Here is a 13,321-nt window from a genome sequence, read left to right on the forward strand (position 1 = left end):
AGGCTCTACGCTGCCAGCATGGAGCCTGCTTGGTATTCTCTCTCTCCCTCTCTCTCTCTCTCTTCCCCTCTCCTGCTCACACGCTCTCTCTCAAAATAAATAAATGAACATTTTAAAAAATATTTTTAAAAAGGATTATTCCTTCTCTAGTCTCCAGGATAAGGTCAGAAGAGGGTGCGATGGTTGGAAGTTTGACAAGGGCAGGGCATTTTCAAACTCCATGGTTGGCCTGAGGAACAATTATAGACAAAGGAGAGGACTGGAGAGGACTCAGCATCCCCTCAATACCATTCGTCACTTCACATCACTGCGTATTGATCTTAGCCTGTTTTAGGAAGGCTGTTCACAAACGGGGATCATCTCGCCCCAGCACCTGCCCTCCCCAGTGTTACTGAATGCCTTTCAGAGGGCAGCCTTGCCTACTATCCAACACTTCTTTTTGTTCTCTCCTGGGGCTGAGGCTGTTCATTTACATATTTTTATCCCACCCCATATTTCATGAAGAGAGAGGGTCTTGTTCGAGTCCCCACGGGGGTTTGTGTGGAGGAAACAATGGTGCCAATCTGTCCTACTGAAGGCTCCTCAACCTTGGAGAAGTTCTCCACAAGAGGTCAGGTAAGTGGAGGAAGCGTTTCAATTCACTTCCACCTAGCCTGATCCTGGCTGTTCCTCTTGACGGCTAAGCCCCGCATCCACACCTTTTCTTTTCCCAGAGATGCAAGAATTTGACCTTGTAGTCCCAATCAGTGCCAATTTCTGAAGCCCCCACTCCAATGACTTCCCCTGATTGCCCTCCCTCACTCTGTTGGCCTGGCTGGCTGGCCCAGCCCAGCTTGGCAGTGGGAGAGAGTCTGCTTCCCTTTCACCGCACATCTGTTTTGCCTCCAAATGCCGCCTCTCAACCCTGTTCAGGGCTGGAAGGTTTGCCGTCAATACGCATTTCGAGCACAACACGTGCACCCTTCTGTCCCAGTGGTGGAAATAAAATGGGCTTGGGAAAGCCTGGCCTCACAGAGGCATAAGGACCAGCTGACAGGAGCCAGCCCAGAACACCTCTGGAACCCTCAGTTAAAGACACGTTTGTTTATACCGCACATCTGTGGGCAGCCGCCTTTCTGACGACATTCGGGGCATGAAACAGTCAGGCAGAGTCGTTCACCTGAAACAGAAGGCGGTGACACTCCGGGGTGATCAAAGAAAACATATCAACAGTGACAGTAATATAATACATTTAAGATTCTGCGTCTGCCTGGAGGGCCTTTCATCAAGGATTCCAAAGCACATTCTCCAGATCTTGCCCATTCATCTGTACGGCATCCCTGGGAAAGAGCTGGCAGGTAGGTAGGAGCACACACTATAAATAGAGTACCGTATCATTATCTTTGATGCGAATACTATGTATTTAGACAGCATTTCTCTGAAGAGCTAAAGGGCTCCACACACATTAGATTATCTAATTCTAACTCATTCATACGGCAGCCCCCACACTGGCTGCCTTGCAGGTAGTCTGGAAAAGCTCTGGATCCACAGACACTCACCACCTTGATCGCTTCTCCCTCCTCCCTCGCCCCTGCTTAATTCACAGGCACTTCCCAGCGCCGCTCCCGCTAACGCTCAGGAGCCAGTACCATAGCTTGACTCACCCTGTGTACGTGCCACACGCTTGGTCTTATGCCAGTGATGCCAAGGGCCGTAGGAAGAAGACGTGATACGTGTTCTTCCTGTGGGCTTTCATTCGGGTCCAGTTTGTTGAGTTTTGAAAGGCTCATTTGTACGGACTTCGTGATTACTATGAAGATACAAGTCAGGGAACAGGGGGCGCTGACCACACAGGCCCCCGGTCGAGGCTAAGCTACGAGGATAGTCCCCCTGTTCACCTTGAAAATGCACATCACCTTTAACACTGATCAAGAGGGAAAAAAAAACAAAGACAAAAAACTGATCAAGAGGATTTTCTTCCGTTGTAAGAGCATCTATATTTCCCCTCCACTGATACCATCAGGGACGTGAGGTTCTTCGTTTACGTACTCGTTGTCCACATCACCGTCGTGAAGAATCAATCAAGCGTGTAATTATTGCCTCATTTGTCTTCCCCACTGTCCTAAGCAGTAGGAGGGCAGGGCGTACTTGTTTTAAGTACAGGTGCGTAATAGAACTATTTGTTGAATGACTGAATGAGGGAATGAGTGACGGTGTGAATCCCAGCGAGCATTCTAATCATGCCCTTTGTTGTACTGGTTTCAGTTCCATTTTAGGGCATCATAAAGGCCTCCGCTCCCTCTCTGTGTCATCACGCACCTGGGAAATGCAGTCTCACCAACGCTTGATCCCCTCGGCCCTCAAGGAGACAGAGGGGCTGCTTGGGAAGAAACCAAATTATTTTCCCTCTCCTCTCTGTTCCCAACACACTCAGACGAATCTCACCTGGCCTCAGCTTGGTTATATGACTTTCTCGAAAAGCCCACTGTCCCCAGCAAGCTCTCCCACCTGCGCCTGTATATGTGGTGTGGTGGGGAAAACACATGACCTCTGGGGTCCCAGACACCGGAGTTAAAATCTTAGCTCTAGTGCTTACAGCTGTGTGACCTTGGCCAAGTTCCTAAGCTCTTTGAGTTTCTGTGTCTTCAGCAGTAACATGGAGATGATAGCATCCACATCGGGTGGTGTGCAGGCTAAATGAGAAGACACAGCAGCAGGCTCAGTAAATCACTATTCCCTGCCCTTCTCTTCTATCCTCGACCCTTCCTTTGACTCATCCTCCCTCCTGGCTGCCACTCATCCCTTGGATGCTTCTAACTGTCACCCCTAAGGTTTTAGACTCCATGCTGGAAGTGTTGAGACTCAGACTATATTTAGATGTCTTAGCTCTTTTATCTTTTACACCACTGTGTTGCTATGGTGATGGCTGGGAGGGAAGGAGGAGGACAGCCTGAAAGGGAAGATGGAGCTCAGCCATGAAGATGGGTAGATCTGGCTGGGGACTGCTCCCAGTGAACTGGTGCTCTCCAAGGACCCTTACTGTGTATTCCATCATCAGGAAGTGCACAAGGAGACAGGAGGAGGCCCTGCCTAGTAAAGGTTCTTAAGAAAAGGGGAGATAAAGAAGAATGACTATTGAAAATTGCTCGCTCTGCTGGCCCCGTCACAGCCTTAGCTTCTGGAGCCTTCCTCAAATGGTTTCTCTATCAAACAAGTCCAGAATCAGAAAATGGGTTTGGCAGGAGAATGGCATCATGATGTTATAGTTTGGAAGATGCTCAGACCAGACTCCTTCCCAAGAAGAAAGTCCCCTTTCTTGCTGCTGAATGTGGGGAAACTCTTGTCCTGCTCAGCTCTGAAGAACTGGTGGAAGAAACAAAGAGATCAGTGGAGCCACATCACAGCACAGGATTGTCATGGATTCAGTTCGTAGGGGGAACTAAAGTCACACAAGGGCAGAGAATGATTCTTTATCCATAATCAAAACTCTACATGCTCATTGGATTTGAATGTGAGCGTGGCAGGCTCTAAGCTGATGATAAAAACTTACACTGTAGAATAAGCCAGTTTTCATAAAGGTACTACTCACACATCATTTCACTGGATCCTAAAAATGGCCTGATGAAGTAGAATTATCTTTACATGAGGAAATGACACAGAGAGATTGGCAACCTGCCCAAGTCACACTTTTAATCACACAAGATTTTAACTCCGGTGTCTGGGACCCCAGAGGTCATGTGTTTTTCCCACCACACCACATATACAGGTGCAGGTGGGAGAGCTTGCTGGGGACAGTGGGCTTTTTGAGAAAGTCATATAACCAAGCTGAGGCCAGGTGAGATTCGTCTGAGTGTGTTGGGAACAGAGAGGAGAGGGAAAATATTTGGCTTCTTCCCAAGCAGCCCCTCGGTTTCCTTTGAGCTGGTAAATGGCAGAGCAGGGATTTGAATCCAGGCCACCTATGCTCCAAATCCAGTGTTCTTTCCATACCAATGAATATCACAAACAATTTCTTAAAGCTGAAGAAATTTGTGTCAAGAAGGAAGCCTACAGTGAAGTATAACCAAGCATAGCAGTCAAATCAGAGGTGCTGCTGTTGAAGTGGGGGGGTTCCTCTTGGACAACCTCTCCTCCCAGCCTCACATGCTGGGAGAGAAAGTTTCTCAGAGTGTAGTCATGGAAGCACCCATATTACAAACATCTGGGGTAACTGTTAAAGTGCTAATTCCCAGAGCCCAATCCCAGATTCTGATTCAGTAGATCTGGGGATGATGCCTAGGAGACTACATTTGGACAAACATCCCAGGAGATTCTTATAAACACTAACTTAACTGGAGGTAGACTAGCAAACTCTTGAGCCAAAAATTGGGAGATGGGACATAACTGTATGACCTCTTTCTCTTTTCCTATCTGATTTCGCAAGTGCATTTATAGCAGCCTAGCCTGAGGCATCTCAAAACAATCAGGCTGGACTGTTTTTTGGTTTCCAACTGCCCTTTGGGTCTCCGCCAGTTGCTAAGCCCTGGGCTCTAGACTACAAGCTGGTCATCAGGGTCCAGATGAAATCATAGCCATTGTCTGACCTTGGTGGGTCATCATTGTGCCTAACACAGCAGATATGCATCCAAAGAAGCTCTAGGTCAGGGTAGGAAGAATGGGTACCACACGCAAGAGCACACAAGTAACGTTTATCAGGTGAAAAGTCCCAAAGGAGCATGTGAGATTTGGACTAAAATATACTTATTGGCCAAGAGCAAAGTCTGGAAAAATATACAGGGATGTGAAAGCTCACTCGTTGATTTTTCACTCACTGAAGGGTTGAGAGAACTGTACAACAAAGGAAGGAAGTTCTAATGATGCAGCTGAAGGAGGAAGTCAAGATTAAGCTAAGGTTTTTAGCTTCCCTATGTTCTAAAGACCTAATGATGCCCCCCTCCCCTAAAAGTAATGGCTTCCTCTGCTCCAGACACTGTGCTTTACACAAATAAGTCATTTAATCCTTCCCAGTGTCCTATGAGGCACTATTAGAGTTTCTAGTTTGCAAGTGAGGAAACTGAAACTATTAGAAGTTAAGTAATTTTGCCCAAGGTTACTCAGCCATAAGTGACAGAACCAGGATTTGATCCCAGTGGTCTGATGCCAAGGCCTGTGAATACTCTTACCCAAAACTAGCCCATAAAATAAGTGTAGGTCCAATTAAGTTATCATGATGAGGGTTTTTTCAATCTCAAATTATTTCAATTTTTCCCCAATTTTTTGGCGGGGGGGATGATCCCTATTTAGCTGATATTTTTGAGGAATCCGGTACTGGGTAAGTGAAGGAATGTCTCCAAGAAGGTTATTTTCCCAATTTTCCCCCCTTTCGGCTTCCTGATCTTTCAGTAGATTGCATTTAAAAAAATTTTTTAATGTTTACTTACTTTTGAGAGAGAGAGACAAAGCACAAGTGGGGGAGGGGCAGGGAGAGACAGAGACACAGAATCCGAAGCGGGCTCAAGGCTCAGAGCTGTCAGCACAGAGCCTGACGTGGGGCTCGAACTCACAAACCGTGAGATCATGACCTGAGCCGAAGTCGGACACTCAACCGACTGAGCCACCCAGGTGGCCCAGCAGATTGCACTTTTAAAGCTGTCTTTTAAAAAATGTGTTTTAAAAAACCCCACAACTAAGGACTACAATACATTTATTATGTAAGTCCTGCCTCTAAGGCAGAGCCACTGTCCCATCTGCCCCAGAAACTTTCCCCAGTGACTTGGCCCACACACCGCCTCCCATTTCTAGTCTGTAGCAACCACTTGGCATCCAACACCGACAACCTCTCTCTTCTCCCATCCTTACTGTCCTGTGAGCTCCATGAGGGCATGGCCAGGTTGTACATCTCTGTTTCTCTAGCGCTTGGTTACAGTGAGGTTAACTTGAGCCACTGAGCATTTATAAAGGAACAGGAAGTTGAACGAAGGGAAACCAAAATTGAAGGAGGCCAAGGAATTATGGGTACAAGGGGAGGTGAGAATGGGTAGCCTGAATTCACCAGCTTCCTGCGCAATTTTAATATAGGTGGAAACACTCTTGAATACATCTTTCCTTTCCCATTTGTATGATTCTCCGGGATCATAATCTCCTCTACTTATCACTTGTCCTGGGGTTAAGAAGGGATAAGTAGGAGAGAAAGGAGGATAAGGACTGAAGGAGACGTGACCTAAACTTAAATCGTGATCCCAGCTTATGATCCAAAGGAAGTTGGCTGATTCTAGTTTTAAAGCACTCCTAAATTCATTCGGCAGCTAATGGACATTTAGGCTCTTTCCATAATTTGGCTATTGTTGAAAGTGTTGCTATAAACATTGGGGGTACATGTGCCCCTAGGCATCAGCACTCCTGTATCCCTGGGTAAATTCCTAGCAGTGTTATTGCTGGGTCGTAGGGTAATTCTATTTTTAATTTCTCGAGGAACCTCCACACTGTTTTCCAGAGCGGCTGCACGAGTTTGCATTCCCACCAACAGTGCAAGAGGGTTCCCGTTTCTCCACATCCTCGCCAGCATCCGTGTTGTACGGAAACCATTTTGTCAATACATTATATTTAAAAAAATAAATAAAATAAAGCACTCCTAAATTCAGATGCAACATGACTGGTTTCTACTGTGCCATTTTGGAAACTGACCTGGTTCCTCACCCCAGCGTGTCCCTCAGATTCTGGCCACATACGTACAGTAATTCATTTTTTTTCAAGAATTCATCCCTCAGGCATGTGGCCCTCTGCTTGAGATTTCTTCTCTCTGGATAGCCCTTCACAGTTTATGAAATGCTCTTTCATGTATGACCATTCAAGAGTTTCCCAACTACCCTGTGGGGTAGGCAGGGCAGTTATCAGGGACCGCACCCTGCTTACTGCTGAAAATGGAATTGTGGGGTTAGTTTGGGTCTATTTCCTCTCTCCCAAAGGAAAACAAAATCCTATTAGAAAGGCAGCTGGCGAATGTCTTAATTTGGGGAGAAAGAAGAGAAAGAGATGAGCCAAAGTTAGTGATAATACCAGACAGCAGACAACTGACCATGTTTTGCATTCCTAGCTGCCTAAGTACCAACTTCCAACACAGGAAGAGTAAGGAAGGAATGCCACTAATTCTTTGCATTTGCACTGGGTGCTTCTGTTTACAGAGTTATTTCATTTTATCCTCACAACAACCTAGTGACATCTGTGTAGTTACCACCACTCACCTTTGAGGGGTGTGGCAATTGAGACCAGGAAGAATGAAGGGATTTACCTGAGGTCACACAACTGGTAAATGGCACTGCTCGGATTAGGCTCACATCTTCAGATGACAAGCCAAGGATCTTTTCAATACTCTATTCTTCCTTCCTCCGAAGAGCTCTACCCAAGCCATACCTGGGGATTCTGAAGGTAACAGAAGCAGTGACAGCAGCACTGACAATTAGTCGCTGAATCGGTTTTAATTAAATGATTCTGAACAAGATCATCTCATCTTGGTTATTTTCCAAGATGGAGGTGGTATCCCACATGCTTAGGCATCTTCTTTATTTCACAAACTTCCCTGTCTTGCTTCCTACAAGTGGCTGTAAAGTTGCCTTTTTTTAACCATACCCTCCATTAAGAGTAGTTTCAATGCTTTTCGCTGACAACTTTCTTGGGCTGGAGGATAGAAATCCTGTGGGTGGGTTGTTTTCTTTTCACCCTGTTGGTCATTATTCAGCCAAGCTTAACACATTTCTGCCTTTTCATTCCCCACCCCACCCCCACACACACACACACTCTGTCTAGTCAAGTTTCTAAAAAAGCAAATTTGTCATTGAAGCCATCAGACAGAGCACTTAGCATTTTCCTCACATGCACACACTTTCAAAGTATTTTTCCATCTCTCTCCTGGGTTCAGTCTCTAGAGGAAATATGGTATCCGGGAGTGTGGCATTAAGAGAGTGGAACATGGAATATTTTCTGGAATTGCTAATGCCTCATTGGGATGCATCAAATATTCACGGAGGAAGACAAGAAATGGAGTTGGGGAGAGACATTAGGGACCCGCCTCAGGTCAGAAGCTGGACTGCGTGGTGTAAAGAGCCCTCGATCTCCAGAGTTCTAGAATTCTGTTTCCCAAATGACACTTGAAACATTTGAAATGGAAGACAAAGAACAGTGGACATGTTAGTACAAGGATGGAGGAAGAAGAGGCTTTATAAGGTGGACAATGGAAGGGAAGACATGACCAGACAAACTTGGGGTGGAGGAAATGGGGGAAAGTGAGTGCTTTCCTGGGCTCCAGAAACTTAGTCATTTACATATGGCTATGAGCGTGTTATGGGCAAAGAGTGTGATAGGTGTTAGGGGCTGAAGGAGTTACAAGCATTAAGTAAGACATTGTTTTTTAGCTCAAGGAGCTTGGCATGAAGCAGATCACAAATGTAGAGAAACTGGCCTAGAAGATCCGGCCAAATTCAGAGTTACGGATTCCTGTCTGTGGCCATTTCACCCAGGCTCTAATCTTAGGAAAGAGAATGGATTGGCACCCCATTTTCCATGCGTGAAATGAAACGTACAACCCATACACAAAACCATAGAGTAGTAGTAATAGTAACAATAACAACAACAACAATAATAATAATAATAAAACACATAAAAGCAGATTATAATTTTCTCTTTCTTTCCACCCACTCTCCTAGGCTCTTTTTGGTGTCGACACTGAAGAGGAAACACGGACCTGATTTCTCCTGCATAACGGTATTTGTAGTTTGTGTTGGTGACTATTTAGTGTGATGTCCCTGAGGCCCTTCTCTTAACTTTAACCTGCCCAACTCCTCACCTGCGTTGACCCACATTGACCGAATCCCTACAACAAGGCCAGTACTGTGTTGGACACCCAGTCAAGCATCATAATACGATGGTAGAGATAAATAACAAGAGTTCTTTGAGAATTCACAGTCGAATGGGGAAGGCAGACATGTAAGCAGATACTTACACTGCAAACTCAGTCTGATTACGAAACTGGGAAGGACTCTGAAGTTCCTATAGGTCTCAAGCCACACATCATTTCAGAGTAACACCTATTACTTACATATCATTTAATAGTTTCCAGGCATCGTCTCACATGCCTTACATGTGCTGACTTAACAAATCTCCACAATCCAACCAGGTAGAAACTATTATTTTATTCACTATCCTTTCAGAGATGAAATAATGGAGGCACAGGGCAGTTAAGCCACTTGCCTAAGGTTGCACAGCTAATAATGACAGAGACGGAATTTGGACTGAGATAGCCTAGCTCCACAGTCCCTTAACCACCATACCATACTGATGAGATCATAAAAGTTGCTCTCCAGTGAGACAGAAGGAGACAGTGGCCTCTGTCATCCGCTATCACCTTTGGGTTTCTCTGGCTTCTTTTCAACCAACATTTATCGAACATTCCTGATGTGCCAAGCACCATGCTAAGTGCTTTCAACACATCTCACTTAACCCTCATTACAACCGAGTGAGGCAGGTGCTAACACTATGCCTTGTCACAGACTGAACGTTTATAGGTCTCCCCCCAACCCCCGCAAAATTCTGGAGTTTCAAGAACAGTAAGGTAAGATCTTCCAGTTTCCTTGGCTTAAGACCAGCCACACCACATTCTTCACTCTGGGAATGTGTTTGTATCCACGTCTTGCTGAGACTGACTCAGAATGCAAAACCCAGGCCCCCTACTCCACAGAGCCAGTGCTGAGTTAGGAGAGCTGGAGTCCCTTGTGGTCCCCAAGGTCCTGAGTGACTGGAGCCTGGGGCTGCTGCTGCTGTCACCTTCCACAGGTGCCCACCGTCCAATGCACAGGCCTCACCGACCATCTTTCATCATTATTTAAGAAAACAAAAATTCTCCAAGGATCGCTAGCCACCTAACAAGTTTTTAAAGCCATTACAATTGCCCAAGGGGAAAAATGATTCAGGATCATTCGTATCTCCACATGTCCTGGCCAAAGTCCAAGCTAGAGTATTATTAGGATAACCATCATAAAAATGAGAAAAGGAAGATAGTTTAATAAAGAATAAGGAGCCGGCAGACAGGCAGATGGTACTCTGAAGGAGTATTGCCTTCCTAAGAAGGCTCTTGGGTTGCTGTGCAACTCCCGTTCATCTCCTGAAACTTCCTGGACCACTGGCTGCGGGTGCAGGATATCTACTGATGGCCCAGCAGTCACGTAAATGCTGTCCATCAATGGCCATAGGGGCTTGTGTCCAACAGGTTCAGGCACTTGCCACTTGATCTCATTTATCTTCACTTTTTTTTTATTGCTTTGCTCTAAAAAATATATATATATCCTGAGTGCTACAATCTCCTCTCTTTCCCGTCTTAAGCAGCTACTCTTTATCAAATACTCAATTCCACTTTCTGGGTGCACAGAAAAATCACTTGAGCTGCCATTCACACTTTTGGCTCTTAAGGCAAATCAAACAAATTCAAAACAATTGCTACAAGAGCTAAAAGGCAAAAATAATTCAGCACCAACTTTTACACGCTTTGGCTTCATGGAACTTGAGCTCCATGTGCTATCCGTCATCCCCACTTTATACAAGAAACACAAGGGTCAGAACTTTGCAACCCGTGCGATTTCCAAGTGGGAAATTAACTAACCAGTCTTCCAAATATTCATGGTTCATCTACATTTGCAAGGAAGTGTGCTGGAAGCTGACAGAGTATAAGTCAGATTTTGTGCTCACCAAGAGATTACAGTATATATAGTACTTGATAGTTATAGAACAGCTACTGCAGGAAATGTGCAGGCAGTGCGGAGAAGGCTCACTTGGTAGGTATGAAAATGTTCTTGGAGAACTACCCTACGACCCAGAAATTGCACCACTAGGTATTTATCCAAGGGATACAGGGGTGCTGTTTCGAAGGGACACATGCACCCCCATGTTTATAGCAGCACTATCAACAATAGCCAAAGTATGGAAAGAGCCCAAATGTCCATCCACGGATGAATGGGTAAAGAAGATGGGGTACATATGCACAATGGAGTATCACTCGGCAATCAAAAAGAATGAAATCTTGCCATTTGCAACTACATGGATGGAACTGGAGGGTATCATGCTAAGTGAAATTAGTCAGAGGAAGACAAAAATCATATGACTTCACTCATATGAGGACTTTAAGAGACAAAACAGATGAACATAAGGGAAGGGAAACAAAAATAATATAAAATCAGGGAGGGGGACAAAACAGAAGAGACTCATAAATATGGAGAACAAACTGAAGGTTACCGGAGGGGTTGTGGGAGGGGGGATGGGCTAAACGGGTAGAGGGCACTATAGGGAACCTACTCCTGAAATCATTTTTGCACTATATGCTAATTTGGATGTAAATTTAAAGCATAAAATTAAAAAAAAATTTTTTTAATGTCCTTGGAAGAGCTGGGATGGAGCTGCTCGTTAGAAATACATATGATTCCTGGGGCGCCTGGGTGGCTCAGTCGGTTAAGCGTCCGACTTCAACTCAGGTCACGATCTCGCGGTCTGTGGGTTCGAGCCCCGCATCGGGCTCTGGGCTGATGGCTCGGAGCCTGGAGCCTGTTTCTGATTCTGTGTCTCCCTCTCTCTCTGCCCCTCCCCCGTTCATGCTCTGTCTCTCTCTGTCTCAAAAATAAATAAACGTTAAAAAAAAAAGAAAAGAAAAGAAATACATATGATTCGGGTAGATGAAGTGAAGAAAAAACAAACAGTGTGGCATTCAAAGAGGAAAATGCAAAGTGCATTCAGCAGGCCATGTGGCCAGAGCACAAAGGTTGTGGAAGCCAGTAAGTAATGGCTTATACATCCGGTTGGTGATGTTCAGCAGTCCCTTCGGAATCGAATCCGTGTGGGCTTGTTTTCTGGGGAAGCCAGTGCCTACCACCTCCTATGGCTACTGCCCTTTCTTTCCCAAGGGCTGCCTGAGAGGCGCAAACACTCAGAGCTGCATCAGCTGGGATAATTCCGTCCTCCCTGCCGCCCTCACGTAGTGGTTCCTTCCCCAGCAGGGCCACAAACCCCTTTCCTGCTGTTTCTCCCTCCTGTTTGCTGATGTGTGGGTCACTTGCCTTAACATTGAAGACCTTGGTACCTGGCTCACAATCTTCCCGCCGGCATCCTGGCCGATGGTAGTGGCCCCCCCAAATGACTAATCCAAAAATCCTTGCCCCTCCACCCACGGACCTTGTCATCTTTAATGACCTTCACCACTACTTCAGCCACCCACTCTCAAGCCTAGGCCCTGAGCTTTTTCTCATCCTCTAGAATTGCTCCGTCTCTGGAAGAACGCGTTCACCCACCCCAAAGCTGAACTTACCATCTTCTTTACCAAAGCCGCTTCTCGTCCTTTCATCCCCACGCCAGTAGGTCACAGCACCGTGCATCCATTCCTGCACCTGGCTCCCTCTCCGGGCCACCCTCACTCCCGGTCAGGCACCAGATCCTGTGCTTTCTGCCTTCTTCGAGCTCACAAATACAATGTCTTCTTTCCATTCTCTTCTCAAACTCTTATTCGCTGGCCACCTCTGGCCTGGATTCCAGTAACAGCCTCCCAAACCCATCCCCGGGACCCGATTTGTGCCCACTCGGTGTCATTCTCACAACCGAGCTACAGCCATCTTGTCAAGCTGCAAATCTCACTAGGCCACCCCCCCTTCTTTATTGAATGGTTCTTCACTGTCCTCCAAACTTCTCAGCATGCTGTCAAAGGCCCTCTTCTCCACTGCTGCTATGCCCAATTCTTCCTTTCTTTCTCGCCCAATTCCTACACACACCCCCAGCCTCAGACATCATGCTTTCTGAGACGCTTTCCCAACCTCCCTGGACTGGTTTGGGGTGTTTCTCAGGTCGCTGTCCCACAGCACCTTGTGCTTGCCTCTGATGACACTTAATCACGCTCAGTTGACATTTCTTGTTGATAGACGGTCCCCAGCACCAAGCAGTTTCCAGAACACAGCAGAAGCTCATGAATGTTCGTGAAATAAACAAATCAATGATGGAAGAAGAGATACATAAGAAAAACATTTTGCTCTAAATTTTTAAAAAATGTTTAATGTTTATTTTTGAGAGAGAGAGAGAGCGCAAGCGGGAGAGGGGCAGACAGAGAGGGAGACACAGAATCTGAAGCAGGCTCCAGGCTCTGAGCTGTCAGCACAGAGTCCACATGGGGCTCAAACTCATGAACTGTGAGATCATGACCCGAGCCGAAGTCAGAAGCTTAACCGACTGAGCCACCCAGGCGCCCCAAGAAAAACATTTTGAATACAGAGATGGAAGGTAAGGCAAAGTAAGAGATCAATTTAAGGTTTCACACTGGATGATGGAGGTGGGGGATGATGGC

General features: G+C 46.0%; 1 protein-coding gene across 4 annotated transcripts in view; it reads right to left on the reverse strand.

Annotated features, from left to right (window-relative positions):
* Positions 1–13,321, reverse strand: part of SLC8A3 (solute carrier family 8 member A3) — a 144,382-nt gene that overhangs the window by 36,319 nt on the left and 94,742 nt on the right. The window contains exon 1 of one of the 4 annotated variants that reach the window (XM_042943646.1): positions 1,644–1,915. The exons of the other annotated variants lie outside the window; for them this stretch is intronic. The gene's annotated coding sequence lies outside the window, so the exon portion shown is untranslated. Of the gene's footprint in view, positions 1–1,643; positions 1,916–13,321 lie in introns of those variants that run through there. 4 annotated transcript variants of the gene reach the window in all.

Source organism: Panthera leo, chromosome B3 (genome assembly GCF_018350215.1).
Source record: "Panthera leo isolate Ple1 chromosome B3, P.leo_Ple1_pat1.1, whole genome shotgun sequence".
Lineage (NCBI taxonomy): Eukaryota > Metazoa > Chordata > Mammalia > Carnivora > Felidae > Panthera > Panthera leo.